Source organism: Mandrillus leucophaeus, unplaced genomic scaffold, assembly GCF_000951045.1.
Source record: "Mandrillus leucophaeus isolate KB7577 unplaced genomic scaffold, Mleu.le_1.0 Scaffold176, whole genome shotgun sequence".
Classification (NCBI taxonomy): domain Eukaryota; kingdom Metazoa; phylum Chordata; class Mammalia; order Primates; family Cercopithecidae; genus Mandrillus; species Mandrillus leucophaeus.
In genome coordinates this window covers 921,874-943,464 of record NW_012101765.1, presented here as the reverse complement: position 1 = coordinate 943,464, position 21,591 = coordinate 921,874, and the positions used below count along the sequence as shown (strand labels likewise).

Here is a 21,591-nt window from a genome sequence, read left to right as displayed (position 1 = left end):
AATTTTCCTCCATAATCGGCCTGGCTTGTAAACTCCCATAGCCTTTGAGTCATTCTTTTGGTATTTTATCTAGAACTTATGGTTGTTATTTGTAAGATGGTGGGTTAGATTACTCAAAGACATTAATGGAAAACCAGCCCTCAGTGCAGCCCCATGACTTTAAAATCTCTATGCTGAAAACTTCTTAATTTCAAATTGAATGTTCCAAAGTTAACATGCTCAAGATTAATCTCCTGATCTCTTCTCCAACCCCAACCTGCCCCACAGCCAACCTTCCTCATCTCAGGAGGCCTCAGCTACATTCTTTCAGTAACTTCAGACAGAAAACTTTAAAGTTCTCTTGACTCCTCCTTTCCCTCATATCCTTCATCCCGTCCAGTAGGAAAATGTGTTGTCTCCACTTTTAAAATAAACCCAAAATGTGACCACTGTGCTCACTTTACACTTGTGGCTAGTATCATCTCTTGCAAGGATTATCACAATAACCTCCTAACTGATCACATTGTAACTATTTTGTCCCCTTGGTCTATTATATTCATGGCAGCAGGCAGAATGATCCTTTACAAAGGCAAATCAGATCATTCTCCTTTTATTAACACTCAAATGGAGTTATCTTCTACCCAAAATAAAAGCCAAATTCTGTCAAATGAGCTCTAAACCCCAAAGATGTGTCCCCATTACCTCTGTGTCCTCTTATACTACTACTAATCCTCTAGTCTGCTTTCCCTTAAATGTCCCTAGTGTGCTCTTGCCCTAGGACTTTGACTCCACCTGTTCCCTCTCACCTGGAATGCTCTTTCTCCAAATCCCAGGTTAGCTAACCATCTCACCTTTCTCAAAAGTCTGCTTAATCTTACCTCCAAAATGTGGCTATTTTGACCCTCAAATGTAATACTGCAACTTTCCCACTCCCTTTCCTGTGTCGCCCTGCCAGAATACAAGATTCATGAGCTCATAGCCTTCTGTCCTCAGTATGTCTCAGGTATCTAGAACAGTGGCTGGCTCATAGCAATTGGTCAGTAAGTACATTGAACAAAGGAATGGTAAGCCCCATCCTATCTGATCAGAGAAAAAAAGAATTTTAGTCATTCCGTGCTATTCTTGTTCATTTCAAGTTTAAATGTTTTTCATTCAAAATGTCCCTTTTTCTTTCTCTCAACCTGGTACCTAATTTTTTCAGGGGCTTATATGCAGAGGAAGGAGGCCAGGAGAGGATGTCTGTCTGTGACTTCCCTCTGAAATACATGGTCATTTGTTGAGATGGCCTCTTCCTTTCCTGGCCTCTGTCCTTGCATCTATTCCTACCGCCAGTCTCTGACATGTGTATTATTACTCCATGATCTGCAATAGCATCAAACAACCAAAACTGAGAAATCAGTTTAGTCTGCTGGTTCTTTCCAATTGTATCCCCTCTTTGAAAGCAGTGGAAAGTTTTAGCTATGTTTCTATGTTTCTCTGGAGTCCAAAACCCCCTAACTCTTTTTTTTTGTTCTTAAAGACAGGACCTCACTCTGTCACCCATGCTGGATTACAGTGGTACAATCCTGAGTATAATCTCAGACTCCTGGGCTCAAGCTATCCTCCCACCTCAGCCCTCTGAGTAGCTAGGACTACTATTGTACATCACCACATCCAGCAAAATTCTTTCAGATTTTTTTAGAAATGAGGGTCTTGTTATGTCGTGCAGGCTGATTTCCAACTCCTGACCTCAAGTGATCCTCTTCCCTTGGCCTTCCAAAGCACTAAAAGTACAGACTTAAGCCACCACGCCCAGCCAAACCTGAAATCTTTATCAGGACTTTATTATCTTGGACACCACAAAATGCCATCAGGACTCACACTCTTGTCAACATAGGAAATACCTATAAGAGTAGAGTCTGAGAAATTCCAGAAACTGGTTTCCTCTGCTTTTGGATATCCCAGCTTCTCTTGGGATTTTTTTTTTTTTATCAATACCCCCTTTATCTGCTTTGAAATAACCCTGGGTACAGAACAGAGGAAAACCCCTAATGGTTTAACCATTTTGCTTTCTCTCTTCTTCTATTCCCCTCCGCAGTTCAGAGGCGCTCTTGGTGGAGTAGAGAGTTCAGAACTGGATAACAAATATTCTTTGTAAATATTTCTGTCTTGCATAAGAATTGAAGATTTTGAGTTTAAAAGCCAAGGATTTGACACTTTTTTCCTTGGTCTTTTTTTTCCCCCAATTTTTTGTATACATCTGTGAACCTTGAAAATCTGAGACAAGTCTCAGTTAATTTAGAAAGTTTATTTTGCCAAAGTCGAGGACGCACACCTGTGACACAGACTCAGAAGGTCATGACAACATGTGCCCAAGGTGGTCAGGGCACAGTTTAATTTTATACATTCTAGGGAGACATGAGACATCGATCAACATATGCAAGATGAACACTGATTTGGACTAGAAAGGCAGGACAACTGGAAGCAAAGGTTGGGAAGACTCCACGTAGGAAGGGGGCTTCCAGGTCCTAAGCAGAGAAGGGACAAATGGTTACATTCTTTTGAGTTTCTGATGAGCCTCTCCAAAGGAGGCAGCCAGATATGCATTCATCTCTGGGAACAGAGGGGTGACTTTGAATAGAATGAGAGGCAGGTTTGCCCTAAGCAGTTCCCAGCTTGACTTTCCCTTTAGCTTAGTGATTTGGGGGCCCAAGATATTTTCCTTTCACACATCCCATGACTAATTTCTAGATGCCTGCATTGGAAAGAAGGGTTTCAAGGCCCAGGAAAAGAAGATGAAAGAAGTTTAAATGTAGGGGAATAAAAGCAGGCAAGAAAAGGGGGAAGTGACAGTGAGATTTCAGTTGACACTTCAAAATATTCACAATTTTTACATCTAATCTTTATCACTTGAACAACTTCTTATGCCTCAGTTAGCTTTCTGTTAAAAAAATGTAACAAGAATAAATGAAGATGAAAAAAACTCAGCTAATCTTTTCTCACAAGGTGGATTTCCACAATAATACTAAACTTATCTGGTGCTTTTAAGACACTAAAGAACAAGCCATATACTGGCTCTTAAGGTCTGATGAATTAAGGGAAAGAAATTCAGATAGGATAAGAGTGTAAATGCCTGCTGAGCCTAAGTATCACTTAGAGATTCAGGCACACATAAGTGCAGAAAGAAAAAGAATTATCCTCCTTTGACATAAAGTACTGGGAAACCCAATATTAGTGTTCTATAAAGCCAAAATCTAAATGAAGAAATTCTTAACCCTAATGAAGGTCATACGTAAACATACAGAGAATGCCACACTAGTTTTACAAGGAAACTTGGGAAATTAACTTCCACACATGATGAACTTTGAGGTTTTTAGAGGAAAGTAACTGCCTATATCCCAAATAATATATAAAATGTAGTTTCTTTTGCAATTAATGAAGTTACCTTTTTATTGCAAAATAATAATTTTTTAAAAATTAGATCCTCAGGATGTTTGTACAGACTTTGCCTTTGGCCAGGCACAATACCCCCAGCCCGAGTCTCTGCCGCAGCTGAAACAGTGCTTATTCAGGCCTTCCCAGATACACTGACCAAAAAGGTCAATTCCACCTCAGCTCTATTATCCACTGATTCTATAGTCTGTTCATATAATTTTGTAACTGTATGTTTGTTTATGTATTTACTCCTGTATCTTTGGCATTCTGTGTCAAATTATAAACTCTAAAATACAAGCTGTGTCTCTACTGAATTCTTCAAAGTGTGTCTATCACTTAGCATCATGCTTAGTAGATAGCAAGTAACATGGTTTGGATCTGTGTCCCCTGCCCAAATTCTCATCTCAAATTGTCCTCCCCAGTGTTGGAGGTGGAGCCTAGTTGGAGGTGATTGGATCGTGAAGGCGTTTCTCATGAATGGTGGAGCACCATCCACTTGGTGCTATCCTCATGATAGTGAGTGAGTTCTCACAAGAACTGGCAGTTTAGAATATGTGTCACCTCCACCCTCACTCTTGTTTCTTATCGCTCCATGTAAGAGATGTCACTCCCCATTTGCCTTCCACCATGATTGGAAGCCTCCTGAGGTATCCCCAGAAGCAGGAGCCATTATATTTCCTTTACAGCCTGCAGAACCATAAGCCCAACCACTTTTCTTTATAAATTACTCAGTCTGGGGTATTTCTTTATAGCAATGTGAGAATAGACTAATATAGCAAGTAATTGATTAAACATCTATTAAATGAATGAAAGAAAAAATAGATTAAAAATGTGAGTTAATTGCTCTGAGAATTTTTTAACTGATTGTTTTCCAAATGACAAGCATTCTAGTACTTATTAAATGTAACAACCTTTTCCATTTTTATCTCTTTTCAAAACTTCATTAGTTGTGAAACTGTTGTGTAATAATGTGCTGGTTAACAACCTGCTCTCTAAATACAAAGAAATGTATGTATATATGTAACTAAATTTATTATAAATTTACTGACATGAATGATATGTGTTATACAATTTACAATTAGTAATAAAATATATCATATTCTTTACTGAAAATTTCATGTAGCCAGTTAGTTCTCACAGAATATTTTTGTGGATTCTTTCTAAACTCTTGCATCCATAGTCAATCTATATTTGAAACTGACAAATGAGTTCATTTCTAAGGTAGGTATCAGTTGACATTTTTACTTATGTTACTGAATACAACAAAAATAACAAAACAGAGATATGTCAGAAGTCAGAACTTTATACATATCTGTCAATGGTGTGAGCAACATTTGCTGAATCAGGTAATAGCTTTCAAATACTAAAAAAAAAAAAATTCCTCAAATGTTATGGTCTTCATAATGTAACACCTGTACACAGAGCACACTTGAAAATTTAATCTGCATTATTAATATGTTTTCCACCACTTTCTTTTGTGAGGTCAAGAGTAGAGAAATTTTTCTACAGTCAGATAGTAAATATTGAGGCTTTATGGGATAGGCAGTCTCTGTTACAACTATTTCTTCCTGCCTTTGTAATCTAAAAGTATCTACGTACAATGTAAACAAATGGGTGTATCTGTCTTCCAACAAAACTTTATGTACAAAAACAAGAAATGAGCTGGATTTTGCCCAAGGGCTACAATTTGTCACCTCTTTACTTAGATAATTAACACAACTACAAATCGGGGCTGATTTTTAGCACGTGCCATTTTCATGGTGCAAATATTCTCACCATTACTAAGTTTAAGTTAGCAATGTAACATCATCGTATGTGAAATTAGAAAGAGACGGGAAATAAAACACCATTATCTAGTATTTCCACATCATAAATAACATGTAGAAATAACCTAAGGAGTATGGATAATCGGAAAAGGTAGTAAAATAATGAGAAATTGATGAGCTTTTGAGTATTTATTAACTTAGTTACTAACATATTTTATTTACTTGGAAACTTATATAATTTAATGTATTTAATTGCTGTGCTTAAAAACTGATGCATAAAATTCCTGAAAACTTAAGAATCTGCTTTCCTGAGCTGCTAATAAGTATGGGTTCTTGCACATCATAGCCGTAGTTGTATCTCTTTCTTGAAACTCTCTCTACTCTCTGCATCTCCTACTTTAACTTGGTTTCTTTTTCCTTCTTTGAATTTCCTTTATTTATTCTCAGGCAGCTTATTTTCCTACTCTCATTTTCAATTTGTAGAGTTCAGTGTGACTGTTCTTCCACCTTAACATAATCCGCCAGCAAGCTACCCTGGCATAAATTCAATTACTGCTACATTGTTATGTTCAAAAATATATATTTAGCTCTGCATTATCATTCACACTTCTAAATGGCCTGCTGATTTTTGAAAAATATTTTCATTGCATGTTTTGATTCTTTACTGTCATTTCAAATTTAATGAGATTAAAACAAGTCATCAAATTTTCCAAGTTCCTCTCCCTCATGCTTTAATTGTTCAAGATTATGCCACCATTTTGTCAGTCAGATCAGGTTAAAATTTTGAATTCAACGTCTCCTTTGCCTATACTTAGTCTCATCAATACTTTCTGCTAAATATCTTCTATTTACATCTCTCTATATTCACATTTCTACCATACAGCTCTCCAGCTCACACTGAATTACAGCAACAGCCTCTCAGCTGATTCCCCCGTCTTTAACTTTATCGTTCAGTGGTTTCTTATAATGGAGTGAGATCCGTTTATTCTAAATCCCGAGTTTATCATACTTAAACCCTTGATTAAGACTTACAATTGCCCAGTATGATGGCTCATGCTTGGAGTCTCAACACTTTAGGAGACTGAGGCAGAGGATCGCTTGAGGCCAAGAGTTTGAGAACATCCTGGGCAACATAGTGAGACCCTGTAAAACGAAAACAAAAACACTGTTAGTCCCAGCTACTCAGGAGGGTGAACGGGGAATCACTTGAGCACAGGAGCTAAAGACTGCTGTGAACTATGATCATGCCACTGCCCTCCAGTCTCGGTAATAGAACAAGACCCAGTAGCAAAAAAAAAAAAAAAAAAAAAAAAAAAAAAAAAATTTTAAATAGATTTTATTGCTTACCTCATGAAACCTAAATTTCATGCCTTGTTTCAAGGGTTTAAGAAATTTAAACGAGTTTATCTTTACTAATCATTGTCATTATTCAATATCTCCTCAAGTAGACAAAATTTTTTAGCTATTGTAACTTGTATTTGACTTTTATATGAGTAGCCAATAAATAACTTCTTGATTTATTTTTTAACAGCTAATATATTTTAAAATGATTGGACTTGCATTAGGAAACTCAAAGCTGTTTCTATTTGAGCAATAAAAACACAATAATTTTAAAAGCTGTAGCTGTTCTAAAGATGCTTTACATGGAAAAACATATCATTCATCAATTTATTCAACAGATTGGTTAAATAAGCCAAGTTCTAAGAATTCTGCTAAGAGCTAGAAATACTAGGATGAATGAGATGTACTTTCTGGCCCCAGAAAGCTACAATCTATTCAAATAATATAATAATCAACACACTTATAAAATAGTGTTGCTTCAGAAAATTTGCACATTTAGGGAAAAGGGTATTAAAAACTAAAAACCCATGTGTCATTTAAAGGGCCATTTATACTTTTTTTTTTTTTTTTTTTGATACAGAGTCTCACTCAGTCGCCCAAGCTGGAGTGCAGTGGCGCGATTTTGGCTGACTGCAAGCTCCACCTCTGGGGTTCACGTCATTCTCCTGCCTCAATCTCCCGAGTAGCTGGGACTACAGGCGCCCGCCACCACGCCCAGCTAATTTTTTGTATTTTTAGTAGAGACGGGGTTCCACCGTGTTAGCCAGCATGGTCTCGATCTTAAAGGGCTCTTTAAAGGAAGAGTCCTTTACTGAAGAATATTTTCTTCGTTAGGCTAATTAAATAAATCATTTAGCAATATATTTTTTATAATTAACTTTTTAAATATATATTTAATTCTAGGCAATACATAATAAATGTTGTGAACATATTTGAAAACAGTTTATCTCGTGGGATAAAATAATAACAGGTTTTCATGACTCAAACATTTGATTTAATATACATTTTTAAAAGAGAAAAAGATTTACATTTATTGTTCAAAGCAATTTTTGGTTATAATATATTTTACCCAGCAAATCAATAATACTATTCCCACAACACAGATTTTTACATGTGGCAAAAAATAATCTTTGGTTTTACTGATCCAGTAAAATGTCTTTAGTTAAAAGAAAATTGAAGTTTTACTATGAACAACTGTCAAAATTTTTATACTATTTATTATAAAGTTGTTGGACAGACATTACGAACAGGCGCTTAACTCAGTTATAGGACAGTATAACACAGGCAATATTTCTCCATCATAAAAATAATAGTAAAGAACAATGATTAAAATCCAGAGTATTTAAATCCTTATCTATATTTTTAAATAAAATTAAAACACGTTTAGGGAAAGTGAATACTTTTAGGGATATAATATCGATATTGTTTATCCACCTGGATTTTGTGAAACTCTTAATCTTCATTGTTATATTAAGTCTTAAAAATTAGCTTTCTTTATTTCAGGGGGATTAAGCAGAAATCCGTCTTCACTGTTTCATTCGCTCTAGTGGTAGATATTAAATCTCCTTCTTGGAATTAAATGTCTAATGAATGTGTAAAGACAGAAAAAAATATTTTTGCTGAACATTTTCTTGAATAACTTTGTGTTTCTAATGTGATAATCTGTATGTTATCTTTAAACCACTTGAAAGTATCTTTGGGCTGAAAAAGGAAGATGGACAAAGATCTGTTTCAGTTCTGGAATGCTATGATATCACACTTCAAGTCTTTTTCTTAAATAGTCTTAAGAGCTCTTAACATACTTTTTTTCCCTAAAGTCAATGGAGATGTGATATCTTTTATCCATTGAGAATGTTTTTAAATTATCTATTAGTTATCCAATACTAAACTTCATGCTTATTGTCCGTAACCAATTCATTGTCGATTTTAGACACGTACGATGTGAGAAAACATGAAATAAAACTCTTCTTCCAGGCCTCATAACCTGCCTTTGAAGGCAAATGTTGAAGGGTACTCTAAATTTGTTTTGTAAAAAGTAATATTATTGGAATATTCACAAAAGTTACTACTTCAAAGACAAAAAAATTAGCATGGTCTATAAATTATGTACATTTGTTAAAATAAATATTGCTGCTGTAGAAAGAAGGTAGAATCACTAGTGGAAACAAGGCGGAGAAAGAACAGAGAAAGAAAGAGAGAAATCTGCATTCAAAAACCAACTCTACGATTACTAGTTGCCTTACCTCAGAAAGTTCCATACCTTTTAAGCATCATTCTTCTCATATATTTGTGAGAATGATAAAGAAACATATGAAAACATTTATTATAACTGGGTTCTTTTACCTTAACACTGAAATAAACAATAACTTAATACTGATCCCTTTTTTATTGCAGCTTACTATATACAGACATTCTCAGGGTTTTGGGGGTGTTTTTTTTTTCTTTCAGTTTTTAAATTCTTTATAAGGAAGCTGCATGGACTCATCTGTTTAGCAGCCAGTACCTAGAAAGTTGGTCATGTATCTTAAGTATGGGTTACTTTCTGTGCTAGTGAATCATAAATCAATACTAAAGTGAGTCCAAAGTAAAAACTGTCAGTATAAATGTACTGGTTAAAGATTTACAAAGTTTTTGGGAGAGCAACCGCCATACGGTTTTGATTCTCCACTTCTTTATGTGTATGTCTCTCCGTGGCGCTTACCCTCCTCTTCCTTCAAAACTCACAGAAGTGAAAATAAATCTCCATTCTGAAACTATAAGATCGCACTGAGCAAAACTCAGCTAGTGACTTTGAAACAAATTGGTACCAAGTCATTTAAGGAGGTATGGGCATCTGGTCACAGATTTCTGTTAAGCTATCCCTCGTTTCTGCTGCATGGCCCAGCCAGATCTGATAGTTCTGCTGCTTCTAAGGGGCCAGAGGAAACTTTGTTAATGCTGCTTTTTTTTTTTTTTTTTTTTTTTTTTAGACAGAGTCTTGTTCTGTCCGCCCAGGCTGGAGTGAGTGACGTGATCTCGGCTCACTGCAAGCTCCGCCTCCCGGGTTCACGCCATTCTCCTGCCTCAGCCTCCCGAGTAGCTGGGACTACAGGCGCCGCCACCACGCCGGGTTAATTTTTGTATTTTTAGTAGAGATGCGGTTTCACCGTGTTAGCCTGGATGGTCTCGATTTCCTGACCTCGTGCTCTGCACGCCTCGGCCTCCCAAAGTGCTGGGATTACAGGCGTGAGCCACCAAGCCCAGCCGACGCTGTTCTTGATCCTTCCTGCCAAGGCAGCCTGCAAGTCATTCTACCCTTGGATCTTGCAAACTCTCCAGCAATGCTAATTGACACAGAGAGTAGATTGCTGCAAATCCCAGTACCTTGAAATTTCTTCCTCAGCTCCTTCCCCAAACTTCTAAAGCATGGGGAAATGTTTCCAGTGTGGAAGGGAAATGCCCCCCTCCAGTATAATGTGTTCAACACATTTTGTGTATAGGCTTGAACCACCTTTTTTTTTTTTTTTTTTAAACTCTTCCATCATTTCTTCAAATTCTTCTAGGCTTCAGCTTTCAGAAAACAAAATCCAGACAGACTTGGAGTCTCCTTTGCATTTGGTCCATACCTGGTTTGGTGTCCACAGTGGAAAAATGCCTCCTAAACAGACAAAAGAAAAAGGAGAAAACAACATAAAAAAACATATTCAGATTAACATTGTAAAATTGTATTAATCCACAAAGGTATCATTGCACCTTTTTTAAATTTCACCGAAATCATTGGAAGTATATGAAGCCTCTTAAGAACTCTTTACTGTTCTTATCCCAATATATTGTTTCTGCTTTTTAAGTAATTATTCTAGAACCAGCTGTGATACCCTTTATTAAAGTCTGTGATAAAAATGGCCCCTGACTTAGCTATTTTTGCTTTCCCAAATTCCACATTACAGAAAACTGGGTAGAGAAGCAAATAACATGGTGAGAAAAGCCTGCCTTCTGCCTCAACTAGTCTTACCTCAAATGGAAATTCAAAGGATGCTCAATCCATTCTTTACTTGAAGTTCAAATTGTATATAATTCCTATCCTTACAAGTCCATGGGTTTCACCCATTTCCACACCTAAGTATATTACTGTATATTGTGACTATTCCTCCTGTATCTTCAACCCCTCTCTTTACCCTGATTTCCTGTTTAGCATGTGAACTTGAAGTACAAGTCTTCCCTTCACCCGTAAGCCCTGTATTAGTCCATTTTGACACTGCTATAATGATACCACCTGATACTGTGAAATTTATGAACAAAAGAGGTTTATTTGACTCAAAGTTCCACATGACTAGAGAGGCCTCAGAAAACTTACAATCATAGTAGAGGCGAAGCAGAAGCAGGCACCTTCTTCACAAGGCGGTGAGAGAGAGAGAGAGTGAAGGGGGAACTGCCAAACACTTCTAAAGCCATCAGCTCTCGTGAGAACTCACTTGCTATCCTGAGAACAGCATGGGTGAAACGGTCCCCATGTTCCAATCACCTCCCACCAGGTTCCCTCTCGACATGTGGGGATTACAATTCAAGATGCGATTTGGACAGAGATACAGAACCAAACCATATCACACTCCATTCACCTTCAACCTTCACAGCAGAACTTAATGAAAATGTCCGTAGTCTGTCTCCAAAATCCACCTCTCTTTCTTCAGGTCATCACAATAACTAATACTTTAAAGAAGCAGCTCCTACCACAGCAGCTTCCTCATTGCTATATCCAGTATAAGCTCTTCAGTTCTTATCTCATTTCTAATTTACTGTTTCCTGGTCTGTGTCCTCTATTCAACTATCGGCTCTACAAGGGCACCTACGTATAGTGACATGTACATGGTACTCACTCCCAAACCCATTGTCTAATGAATGCATAACAGAAAGGAACAGAAAGCAGTAGTCCTACATAACTCATAATTTCCAGCAAGAAAAATACATTACCTTACAGAAAAAAAAAAAAAATTTAGACCTCAGCCTTAAAGTAATTCTGATATACCTAGTATTTTAGTTTGTTCTTATTTTTGGTTTTATTTTCTTTTGTTGCTTTGCTATTGCTACGCCTCCTTGTTGATACTGCAAAATATTTCTTCACTGGACCTTTGGGAGGACTTTTCAAATATTCTCCTCAAACTTCCATACCCAATATTCTCAGGCTCTAATTCCAAAGTAAGAAGAACAGAACACCCTATCAAATCATTCAAAATATGTAGGTGTAACTAATGTTTGTCAGGCTCATCATGAAACAATCCTTACATTATAAAATTTCAAGCTATTTTTACCTTGGTGATTATATTACTTTTGCTTTTACAGTGCAGAATTCTCATAGTATGGCAATTCTTGTCTCATGTTCCATTTCATAATACAAGTATTTTTTAAAATAATTCAATGGATAGTACACATTTAATGGAACCAAACTGGTGCATATGCATAGATACATATATATGCATATACTCAAGAAAGGAATCCAAGCAGGCAAAACTTTGTTTTTCATTATGAAAAATTATTTGAAATGATGAATGAAATATTATTTTTATAATTCTTTTCTGGTTATCCTTTTCATAAATAAAACTTTGAGCATATCACCATTAATTTGATAACATTTCAAAAGTAATTAAAAGTAAAAGTAATAGCATATATAATATTTAGGAGGAAGGAAGAAAATACTACAAAAAAAGAGAGGGAATTTCAAATTCTGAAGAAAGAAGGATGCTTTTTTTTACTTTCTTCTGATTTGGAAATATAAGAACCACAATGATCAATTTTGTCTCTCAGATAAAAAGATCACCAAAAATAATTTTAAAATAATGTTACAGTGACAGTAAATAAATTTTTGCAAATAAACTGATTGTTTTGTTTAAACTTTTTAATTCTAATTCCACTATGATCTTCTATTATCTCTCCAGGTTAGGGTTGGGGTGAATAGGGAGTGAGGTGGGAGAGAATTCTCTCCATCTGGGAGAGAACTGTTGACCTCACAAAATGTTGGGGGAGAGAGAGAAAGTGAAGGAAGCAGGTTCACATAATTCATGAAATTAATATCATTTATGACTTTCCTTAAACAATTCCTTTTTACGATTTTCAACTCCAAAAAATACATAAATTTGATCATCTCATTTCTATCACTAGTGCCCCGTCGTCTATAGGGAATCACGGCCCAAATTCCAGAACCCAGCAGGGTCAAGCTGTACCTCCCTCTCCTATCCATATGCAGGGCTGTAGCAGTTTTAAAACATCTGCCTGACTGCTTCAGACCCTCCCACATTTTCCTGCATCTCCACAGAGTAGAACTATTCAAGACATCTACCTTTCCTAGGAAGGCTTCTAGCCCTCGCAAGCACTCCCTCTCCTCTGCACCCTTGCCAGAACTCTGTTATCCTAGAGATCATGTTGCAAGACAAATGTTTATTTCCTGCCACTTAATTTCAGACCGCTGAAGGGAACAAAAAGAGTTTACAATTAATCATCTGTGTATCCTTGTGATCAACTGCAGCGTCCTGTATAACCCAATAATATTAAAAGAATGAAGATAGCAAGTTTATGAACCACCTCACTTCACAATTAAGCTGATATCATCTAAACCAAATATTTATTCATAATTGAAATGTCAGTAGTCAAAGATATAAATAACGTTCAAATGTGAAGTGTAAATGATAAAAGGAAGCAGGCCATTGATAGAGAGGGCACAACGCTTCTCCTGCCTTTGGTCCCATAGCCACTGTGATCTCCCACTTAGATTTTTTTCTTCTTTGTTACCCTTCAGAACAGTGTAATACTGTGTTTTGATGTGACCCTGAGCCCTCACTGAGCCACTGGTGAGCACGGTGTTAGAAGCCTCTTCCTAGACTCTGTCATCACCTCACTCTGCATTCACCACCACTGAGTAAGGCAACTTTCGGAACCAAAAACCCTGAGAAATAAGTCATAATATAACCTTTCAATTGTATTAAGTCCTCTTCACACTTTATTCAGATGTTGAAGAAATCAAAAAACCTAGAGTCTGAAAAAGTGACACTAGGACTTACAGACTTTCATCCCTGGACTTAGAGAGTGATATGGTATCCCCGAGCCTCCTGTGTGATCCAACGAGGCAGATTCATATTCTACTTCCCCATGCAGGAGGACTCAGCAGGGAGGTTTCATCTGACAGCCTGATACCCTTTTGGTTACCTTTGTCCTCTAAATCTTACCTGTAGGTGTAAAAACAAAGGTCTTATACATTTACTCAGAAGAATGTATCCACGTGTTCTCTGCCTGAATGTATTTTCTCAGTCCAGCCCCAAATCCTCACCTCTCATTCTGTCTCTTGACTAGCTGGATGATAGAATAGATTCAGCTTTGTGTGAAGTGCCATGAACAGCCTAACCCTAAACACCCCACTCACATAAGCTCCTCCAATTATGTGGACCAGGGCAATTTCTAAATAACCTCTGGGCTTACACATCGCCACCACACCAGTGACCAATCAAGGCTATGCCACATTTCCCAGACAACACTCTGTAGTTCTCTATTACCTTGTCTCGCCTGACTATCTATAACGTCCACACTGGCTTGGAAGCTCTGTTACCTTTGCTTTCTATGTCTCTTTCTGCTGAATGTGATTTTATTACTTTGTGCATTTAAGCAACTCTGACCCTTCTTGATTCTCTGTGGGGCGGAGAAGCATCACCAATACCTCCCTTCACCACCAAGAGCATCGACCCCTCACCTTGACTACTCTTGTGATTCTGATTCACCAAACTTTGACATTTACTCAGCTACCCTCAATTGTCTGAGCTTAGGGAAAGTGTGGGAGTACAGTGAGGGTGTTCCTTTACATTAGTTCTTTCTTTTCCTGTATATACATATTTTGTTTTCTTACTGTGATAAACATATACAGATATATATATCTGTTTGAGTCCCAGATTTATTTATTATTTATTTTTGGGGGGTGGGGGGACTGTGGTTTTCTCTTTCTTTATTGGGCACTTTGTAGATGTCATGCAGGTCTAAAAGTTACGCTGTTAAATAACTATTTAAAAACTGACCAGGACGAAGGTCCTGGTCCAGAGCTCCAAACCAGAAGCAAAAAGGAATGGGGGTAGTGGATTGGGGGCTACTCCTCCAACATCACCAAAACCCAGAAAATGAGGATCCTAAGCTACTCCACAAGTCAAATCCGGGGCTTGGGCCCTTGGGCTAATCCACGGGTACCTCTGACTGCATCACGTTCAGAGTAAGGTAACCAGCAAGAGGCTGGAGCGAATGGCTAACCAATTCCAGACATGGACAGACGTAACTGAAAGGAGGACAAAAAATGGACAAGTACTGTCCAGCTGTAGATCAGAGAGTGCAGTTAAGGGAGGTTGAGGGGCAGGGGAGAGGCTGGGGAAGCGAAATTGCAGCAATGCAGGAGTGTAGCCCCAGGGTTCTGTCCTGAGCAGCTGGTCAGGGTAGCAGATGTTAGTTCCCAGATGGAGATCCTGACCCAAGCCCAGGTAGAGGCCTCACATGTTGTGGGTCCTCTTGGTGAGCTGGGGCTCCTCATCCACCAGCTTGGTGCTCCTGGTAAGCCAGGATGTCTCCAGGCCACTTGGTGATTGTCTGCCTCTCACACACCCAAATTTCCTGTGCAAACTGCTGAATGGGTCTGAAGCCATGGCTGACCAGCAGCATACCACCCTCAAACTCATTGACGACATCTGCCAGGGTGTCGATGGTCTCAATATCCAGGTGATTGGTGGACTTGTCCAGGAAGAGCATGTGGTGGTTCGGCCAGGCCAGCCAGACCAGACACACTTGGCACTTCTGCTCATCTGACCAGTTCCAGATTAGGCTCACCTGTTGGTTCCCAGTGAGACCATATGACCCAATGATCTTCATTTCTTCCTGATTTCTGGGTAGCACTTCATGTACTCCAAAGGCAAGATATCTAAGTCCAGCTGCTCTTGTAAATGCTGATGGTAATGCCCTGTCTTGACACAAGAGTGTTTTCAGATCATGCCATCTGTGGGTAGTAGCTCTCCAGTTAGCAGCTTCAGAAGAGTTGATTTCCGTGCTCTATTGGGCCCTACCAGAGCCACTCATGTGTCAAGGTCAATTCCAAATTCTAGATTATTGTAGATGCAAGGCCCATCTTTTTTATACTTGAAGCTCACATTTTGCACCATAATGACGGGTGGAGGGATCTTGCCATATGGTGGGAAATAAAATGACAGTGTCTTGTCGCTCTTGATCCTCTCTGTCAGTCCTGATGCCATCATTTTCTGTAGCATCTTCTTCTTGCTCTGGGCCTGCCAGGCCAGCTTGCCACTGCCATGGTGAAACCTCGCAATGTAGTTCTTCATGTGCGCAATCTGATCTTGCTCCCAGTGAAACCTCTTCATCTGGTTCTTCTCCAGCTCTAGCTGCATCTTCACATACTGATCATAATTACCCATATAATACTTCAGTTTCTTGTGCGTGTGAATGATGTTGGTACAGACACCATTCAGAAAATCCTGGGAATGGGAGACGAGGACCAAGATATTTTTAAAAGTTTTTAGTTCTTCTTCCAACCACATGCAAGCATCTAGGTCCAGATGGTTGATGAGCTCATCCAGGAGCAGCATGAAGGGCCAAATAAAGAGGGCTCTGGCAAGGGCAGCCCTCATCCTCCAGCCCCCACTGAAGTCTTTTAGCTTTCTGCGCTGCATGGCAGGTACGAAACCCAGTCTGTGCAAGATTTGCGAGGCCCTCATCTCTGCCTTATCAGCATCCAGCTTCTCCAGGTACCCGTAGAGTTCCATGAGCTTCTCACACTCCGCATCTTCAAGAACCAGATGCTCTACCTCTCTCTCCAGCATGGCCCGCTCTGTGTCAACTTCCATCACACACTGCAAGGGTGTCTTGTCATTAGGGAGCATCTCTCGAGTCAGATGGTAGATGTCGATGTGCTCAGGGATGGGCACTTCACGTTTCCCAATAGCAGAGAGCAGCATGGACTTTCCAATTCCATTTAAGCCAATGAGGCCATAACAACGGCCTGAATTCAATTCCAGCTTGGTGTCACTGGGCAGCTTTTGACTGTGAAAGGTGAGTGAGAGGTTGATAATGTGAACGTCAGTACTGCTGGGATGAGAGGCCAGGATGCCAGTGACAGCTGGAGCAGCAGCTTTCTTCATTTCAAAGTCCTCTAGCTCCTTGGTCAGCAAATCCACTTCTGTGGTGTCTCTGCCATTGGCCTTATTTCTGCCACCTGTGGTTCTGGGACAGCATCTCCATTTTCTTCATGTCCTTTTCTGGGCCACTGTGGAGCTTTGGCAGCCTCCTTCTTTTCGGCTGCCTTCTTCTTGGCCAGGTCGGAGGGCACGAGGATGACCCACAGGGGTAGGTTACTGTTCTTTCAAGGAGCTGGGCCTCGCCGCTCGGCCTCTGAGTCCCTGATTTTTTTATTATCTTAGATATAGATACCCAGAAGTGAAATTCTTCTATCATATGTTAATTCTATGTTTAATTTTGTGAGGAACTGCCATACTGTTCACATTTCTTCTTGTATCCCCTGTACGCCAAAATGTCTCCTTAGGTCTGGTGTAAACATTTGAATAGAAACAATGAGGGCAACTGTATTCATTATTTATGACTGTGTATCAAATTACCCTCAAAATGTGGCAGCTTAAAACAATAAACATGTATTATCTCAGTTTCTCTGGGTCAGGTCTGGTTTCAGCTTAGCTGGGTGCCATTGACTCAAAGTATCTTGCAATCAAGGTATTAGCAGAGGCCATAGTCAACCCAAGGCTCAACTGGGGAAGAATCTACTTCCAAACTCACTCATACATCTAGTTGGGAAGTCTCAGAAGATGCGCTTCCAAGTTCCCTTAGATGGCCATTGGCATGCACCCACCAGGTTCCCACTGGGTGCTGATTGGAGATGTCAGTTGCTTGACACATGGCCTCTCCATAGGCCGCTCACAACATGGCAGAGTTTTCTTCAGAGTGAGGACTTCTGGAGAGAAAGAGAGCAGGAGAAAGCTTGAAAAAGGCAGTCTTTTCATAATCTAATCTTGGAATGGCATCACATTACTTTTCCTGTATTATATTCATTCGAAATGGATCATTAGGTTCAGCAAACACTTAGGGGAGGATATTATACAAGGATATGAGTACCAAAAGGCAGAGATCACTGGGGACCATTTTAGAGGCTGCCTACCACAGCAAGAAATGTGTTTTGCTTTTATTTTCATTGCTGTAATCTAGAACAATTAGGATCTAGAAAATAACGGTTTAATAATGAATGAGTATTAGTAGGAATGTAACATCTGAGCCTTCACATTTTTAAATGGTGTTTGAAATCAGAGAAAACATAGTGTACCCTAACTTACGATGTTTTTAAAAACTGAAATATATCTTTATCTTTTTTATTATGTTACATTAAAAATCAGAATCAAATTTAGCATCTCTCCCAAAAGACATGAAGAAAACAATACCACGTACTGACTCCTTTCGTATATTTCCTGGTATTCTGGTGGAAATTTTGTCATTGTATGACATATGGGAATAGATAATATGGTTGAAGATAATGCAGTCTATTTTAAGAATTTTACATCAGTTACTAAAAGGCTTTTATGCTCCATGTTAAGGAAAGCAAATATTACACTAAATATATGCATGCTTTTATGCTTGCATTCTTTTTTTCAAATGTCATATTGATCTTTAGAGGAGACTTTTACATTACATCAGTAATAGTAAGGAAAAAAATATATATTTATTAACATAGGCTGCTATATTGGGTACCAAAAGTATATGTAAATATGCCCTTAGCCCCTTAATTTTTTAAAATAACATTATTTGGTGTTCTTTTCTAAATTAATTACTTCTTATACTTAGAATTTTATAATTGGTGATAATTTATTAGGCTTCCTGAAAGTTGTTAGGTATGTTATACCATGTACTCTCTATAAATATGAAAGATGTATTAATGTATTTATTCAAGAGACATGGGCCAGTTTAAGGAGAAAGTTGAAATGTTTAGCAGCAGCGCATTGGACAATCCCAGAGAAAAAGTTGTACGATACACTGTTCAAATCTTTCCAACAAAAAAGGATATAATTCTTAGGCAGACAAGATCATAAGCTATGATAGATGTGTTGTACTATGGATACAGAATGGTAAGTTTCACCTATTAGCCAACTCAGATCAAGTGAAAGTGACAATTTTAAGGAATGTATTCAAAGCATTATGAAACCACTCCCAGATTTTAGCATATGTATGTAGTTTTCAGTTAGTAATGACTGCCAGGCCAGCGGTGTGGAAAAAGAGAGCAGTAGCAAAAGGTTTATTCCTCTTGCTGTATGTTGTATGATAATGACCACAATAAAATAGCATCATATACTTATCTTATACTTCATAGTTCCTAACACAGTTAATGACAAAAAATATTTTTGGATTTTTTTATCCCAATATTGAGTACTCCTAAATATTTATTGTACTTAATTTATAATGAAGCAAACTCTAAAATCACCTCTAACTCTAAAAGTTTGCTATAGTATGATAGAAACTTGTACCAATGTCAGTTTCGGTAAATAAAAACATTTCTTTCATTTTAGCAATAAAATGATATTATTGTATATGCTTAATAATTTCTCAAATTCTGACTTTGCTACTTATTCTTAAAATAATTCCACAAACACATATGGTTTTAGTTTCTTTCATATTCCTAACTCAATAAGACTTTAAAAAATCTATTGGTACGTGCCTATGGTCCCAGTTACTTGAGAGGCTGGGGTCTTGGGAGCGCTTGAACTCAGGAAGTTGAGGCTGCAGTGAGCCATGATTGTGCAATGCATTTCAGCCTGGGCAACAGAGCAAGACTTTGTCTCAAAAATAAATAAGTAAATAAAATATTTGATCTCTTAAATCATAAACCATTCCAAAATTTAGAATTCCAAGTATGATAGTTATAATCCAAAAGTATGCTAATTATTACTAAAATTTATTTAGAACTTCCCAACTTTGCTATAAGAACACATAGATACATCTAGAAGAGTCCAGATTCAATTTGTTCTAGTCATAGCAAGTAAGTTTTACCTCTGCTTTCTCAGAGTGTTGATAGTCAATATTTCAATTGAAATGCTATAATTGTTAATTGTTTTAAATTTGGGGGCATTGATTTAAAAGCTGAATCACTCACTTATAAATGGTAAATATTAAAGTCTTAAAATAAAAACATAATTCCTTAAGAAATAATATTATGAAAGAAATGGAAAGGAGACATAACCAAGAAAATCCATATCCCTTATTATTGCTTAAAACTTAAAATGATAAGCATAATTATTAAGCAACAAATAGACTGTCATAGTTCTAAAGTCAAGAACTAAGAATCTCAAGCAAGTGTTTTACAGACTCAACAAAGTTTATACGATAATAGTGCAATTTCAAATTGTATAATAAAAATGTTCTTGGTTGCTGTTGATTTACCTACTAAAGTACGATTCCCAGTGCGATTTTTTTTTTTAATTTCTCACATCTTTTTCTTGAATACATGGTAGTGACACTCTGCATATTGCAGTTGTAAACTAGCTTTAAAACCTGGTGAGCTACAGAAGCCCTATCCTTTGGTCATACCATGAATACCCAAGTTTTCTAGAATTGGTTAAGGTAGATCCGTAGTCCCTTGACTGACTCTTAAGTACCGTCATGACTAATTCTCCACACAAGGCTTTCTTATTACCAATACTTGGAAAGAAAATGAGAAGTGTCAATTAAGGTAATATTTCTATTGATTAAAAGAACCAACTATTAATGTATCATTTATTTATTAGAAAATAATTATATTTTATTTTATATCATTTTACAGTAAAAACTTGAAACACACTGCGATTATAAACTTGGAAGAGGCATTTGATAGAGGTTCTTAAGCTAAATTACATAAAATTTCTAGGCTTCAAGGTATCTGTGAACTTCCTGAAACTGTAAGATATCTTATGTTAATGAACATGTTTCTAATAACATCCAAAGAGAGAGAGAAGGGAAAGACAGAAGTGAAGGATGAACGACTCCAAGGTTAGTAGCCTGAGCAACAAAAAGAACGGAATGTGCCATCAGCTAGGAAGGGATGATTTCAGGTGGAGCCATTGTGGAAGGGCGGGGTCAGGTGTTCAGTTTTATATGGGTTAACTTTGAGACATGTATCAGATAAACTAATGCCACATGAACTAACCACAGAGAGGCACAAGATGGTAAGAAAAATAGAACTCCAAAAAAAAATGTAGTGTTCACCTAAGTAATAATGCTATTAAGAATATGCTACAAAAATGGTAGGACACCTCTCCTGAATTTTGTGTAAATGTTATTCTAATTTTCCTCTAAGGTACATTTGAAGACCAAGAAATCAGTTTTGCCTTTGAAAGAGAAACCATTTTTTTCTATATATTTTTTGTTATACCAATGATACACAGCTATTAAATATGGTTATAAATATTTAACCTATTAATGGTTGTGTTACACATTAGAAACAGTTTTATGAGCTCACCAAGCACTGAAAGTGGTATACTCTGGTTCCCCAAGGAACCATGGATAAAGTCTCTGCCACAGTGGATGACATTATGTGCATTCACCAGTGACAAATGAGTGCTATGTCAGTTATAGATACTATATTGAGTTTATTTTAGTCAGGAAAGTTGGTGGCAAAGAGAAGATATGGTGTAAACTGATCTTGGCTAACTGATAGCACACTAAGAAAAAAAAATCCTTCTTTTGGAATTAATTTTACTCCACAGTAATGAAATAGTGTGTGTGTTTTTTTTAAATCCTGAAATTAATGTAAAAGAATGTGTCAATGGTGTTGGTTATTTAGGACCCCTACATACCACATTTTGAACTTTTCTATTCTTATACATTTCTTTCTTCTTAGTCTGCCCTCTTTTTTTTTTTTAAATACTTTTCCCTTTTGGAGGGATTTATCTTGCTTATACTTAGGATCACTGCTAAAGGGTAAAATTAATAAGTCATCTCAGCAGACAGCTGTAGCATAACATGCAAAAGGGAAGACAAGCCAACTGGACAGAGGTCCAGGTCTCTAGGCACAAGCTTTGTGGCCTTGGGTTGGATACTTAATTTTCATGAGTCT

The 21,591-nt window shown here is 37.6% G+C and overlaps 1 pseudogene; it reads right to left on the bottom strand.

The window, feature by feature from the left end:
- Positions 1-14,989: 14,989 nt before the first annotated feature.
- On the bottom strand, positions 14,990-20,161 carry LOC105537618 (annotated as a pseudogene).
- Positions 20,162-21,591: the final 1,430 nt, after the last annotated feature.